Here is a 3,736-nt window from a genome sequence, read left to right as displayed (position 1 = left end):
AAAGTAAAAGAAAAGGGATAAAGCTAGAGAGAGACTCACAAGTAGGTTTCTTTACTTAGCCCGAGGGATGCATCATAATATGAGCTTCCCTACTTGACCAGAGAGTCACTCTTACAAGGGTTACTCTACTTAGCTTTAGGGAAAGGGAGACAATTAAAATAAAAGTAATAAATTGTTGGTTCTATGGCTAGGAGGGGCAAAGCCAACACATACACTAGCCATGAACCTTGGGGGAAAGGGATAGCAATAATGTAACGACTGAAAATAAAAATCCTAAATTAAGAAAGAAAGGGTAGTCAGAAGAGGGAATGAGAGGGGGGAGAGAAGACTACTGAAGGAGCCTACTTACTTGAATCAATGCTTGAACTTGAAAAAAAAATTGCTCCACGGCTCGTGATCTTGTCACCTAGATCTAAGCCTAGAACTATAACTTAAAAAAATTACAACTCAATTGCATAAATCATAAACAAAAAGGGCTGAATAAAAATAAAAGAGTGCTTGCATTAATTGACATAAAAAACTATTACAAAAATGATTAAAGCAAAAATAGAGAACAACTAAAACTAAAGAGAGAGCAACTAAAAAAAACTAGAAGAATGAATTTTTTTTCCCCTCCTCTTACATGAATTGTATTTATAGGGAATGGGGAGGTAGAGTAACAATTTTCTCTTTCCTAAAAGGGAGAAACCCACAATTGATTGTGAGATCTTTTGAAACCAAAAGTGCTAAGGTGGAGGAGAGAGAAGAGAGAAGAGAGAAATAAATTTGGAGAAATTTTCTATAATTTTTTTTTCTTATTTTCTTTCCTTTTTTTTCTAATTTATTTTTTTTCTTTTTCTCTCTCCTAGGGACGATTTTCTTTTTGCTTTGTGTGATTTGAACAATCTTTGGTGATGATGTGGAGGAGAGAGAAGATTTGGACAATCTTTGGTTCTCCCTTTTTTTTTTCTTCTCTTCTTGCTTCCACGATTTTCCTTGCTTCTAATTTGATGTGAAAATCCCCTCTATGCCCTTAGTACTTTAAGTGAGTGAAAAGCAGGAAATCTTCAACAAAATTCTCTAAAAAAACAACCATGAGATTCGAACTTGAGACCTCTTGGTGAGCAAGGGAATTTTGTACACCATAGTTCACCAACTACGCTAGGTAGTTGTTGTTACCAAAAACAAATCTTTAATCACTTAAGAATGTGGTCCATCGATCCTTGTTGGCATTTGGAGTATTTCTTATACCTCTGGGACAATTGCAAACGGGTTGGTTCTGCATCTCGGTTCAGTTCTGATCCATTATTCTTTTTCTGACCCGAAAAGAATAATCATCTGTACGGGTGACCAAACGAATGTGTACTTTTAATTGAACACGTCCATCTTGCTCAGAATTTTGTCCTCTTCGCAACCATGAAAAGAAATAGGACCTCTTTAGGTGTAAAATTGAAGGTATAGCGCTCGATAATCCTTAAGGCCTTGAAAATATAAAACCTCCAAAAAGAGAGTAAAACCCAAGGTAGCTCCATTCTAAATATGTAAAATGCATGTTTTACTACCCTAGATTTCACACATAAATGTGCTCATCAATTACGCTAGTAAGACCTTCTCAGAAGCTCAATTGAATTATACTACGATTGAGAAAAAATTACTAGCAGTTGTGTTTGCTCTCGATAAATTTCGATCATATCTCTTTGGATCCAAGGTTGTGGTGTATATTGATCATGCTGCTCTTAGGCATTTACTTGCCAAGAAAGACACCAAACCTAAGTTGACTAGATGGATTCTTTTGTTATAAGAATTTGATATAAAAATTTAGGGCAAGAAAGGTTCTGATAATGTGATAGCAGATCCTCTATCTAAGATCTTAGTTGAGTCACCCTCCACCACTGAGTTGGTTAGAGATTTACTTCCTGATGAGCAATTATTTACGATTTCTCATGTGCCTTCTCCTTGATTTGCACATATAGTGAACTATCTGGCTGTTGGAAAGCTTCCTAATGGTTGGAGTAAGCAAGAGAAAGATAGATTCTTCTCAAAGCTAAAGTTCTATTATTGGGAGGATCCGAAGTTGTTTTGGTATTGTCCAGACCAGATTATTCGACGTTGTGTTCTACAGAGTGAGTTTCATAGTATCATTGCTTTTTGTCACACTCTTGCATGTGGGGGGTATTTTAGTGGCAAGAAAGCTACTACCAAGATTTTGTAGAGTGGTTTCTTTTGGCCTACTATTTTTTGAGACGTCCATGAGTTTTACCGTAATTGTGTCCAGTGTCAGAAAGTTAGAAATATGTCTCATAGAGTCATGATACCCTTTAATCTTATTCTTGTTGTTGAGATCTTTGATGTTTGGGATATAGATTTCATGGAACCTTTCCCTTCATCTTTTGGTTTTGAGTACATTTTGATTGCAGTAGATTATCTGTCCAAACAGGTGGAAGCAGGGGTCATGAGAACCAATGATCACAAGGTGGTGGTTAAGTTTGTACAGAGTCACATTTTCAGTCATTTTGGATTTTCACATGTCATCATTAGTGATGGTGGCTCCCATTTTAAACACTAGAATTTTGGGGCTTTGCTGCGGAAGTATTCTATTATTCACAAGGTTACCACGCCTTATCAAGCGCATTCTTGAGTAAACGGTTAAGCATGATAGGAAAGATTGGTCTGTGAGACTAGATGATGCATTATGGGCCTACCGTACTGCTTATAAGACTCTTATTGGCATGTCCCATTACCGATTGGTATTTGGGAAAGCTTGTCACTTACCTATTGAATTGAAACACCATGCTTTGTGGGCCATTAAAACATTTAATTTTGATATGATCAAAGCTGGTTCCAACCGTTGTCTTCAATTCTTGGAGTCTACAACCTTGATAGCCATTTATGCGTTGTCTCCAATGCAGATGGAGTTTATAGCTATTTATAAAGCTACCAAAAAAACTGTTTGACTAAAGAGACTTATCTATGAGTTAAAGGTTGTAGACTCCATTTTAAGATCCATTATGATGTATTATGATTACAGTTCAGCTATCTTCTTTTCAAAGAACAACAAGAAATCATATGGGTCTAAGCACATAGAAATCAAGTATCTTTTAGTACGAGAAAAGGTAAATGAGAGGCATATCATTATGGAGCACATTGTTACTAATATGATGCTGGTTGATCCTCCTATAAAGGCTTTGCCAGTGGGAGTATTCAAGGGTCATTTTTCTAACATGGACATCATTGAGTCTTTTGATATTCTTGGTTAGTGGGAGCTTGAGACTTTTGTCTACATATTTGGGCATAATTTTGATGGACATTTATTTTATTTCTTATTTTGTCTATGCATTTATTTTATACAACGTTATTTCATTGTTTATTTTATTTGATAATTCTTTTAGTGGTTTTATTTCACCAAAGATATCATGGCAATAACAGTTAAAGTTTAAAGAAGTTTGTCAAATTTAGGCATTAACCCAAGTTTATAGCAGTATGTCCAAATAATGGTTAATATCAAAGCTCACTGCTTACAAGGACATTGTAAATAGGCTAATCGTAAAGTGGTTTATTAAGTAGACTTTGCTTGTAATGACAGAAATTTGAATGTCATACATTAAGGTATATTTCTGTTGTTGTTCGACATGAGTAAACTTCTAGACTGAATCAAAGTTTTGTGGTGATTACTTGAAATGATATTCAATGGCTACACTAGTTGATAGTTACTTTGAAATTAATTGCTACACTAGTTGATAGTTACTTTGAAATTAAT

Source organism: Macadamia integrifolia, chromosome 5 (genome assembly GCF_013358625.1).
Source record: "Macadamia integrifolia cultivar HAES 741 chromosome 5, SCU_Mint_v3, whole genome shotgun sequence".
NCBI classification, from domain to species: Eukaryota; Viridiplantae; Streptophyta; class Magnoliopsida; order Proteales; family Proteaceae; genus Macadamia; species Macadamia integrifolia.
The sequence above is the reverse complement of the archived record's forward strand: the minus strand, read 5'-3'. Positions refer to the sequence as shown.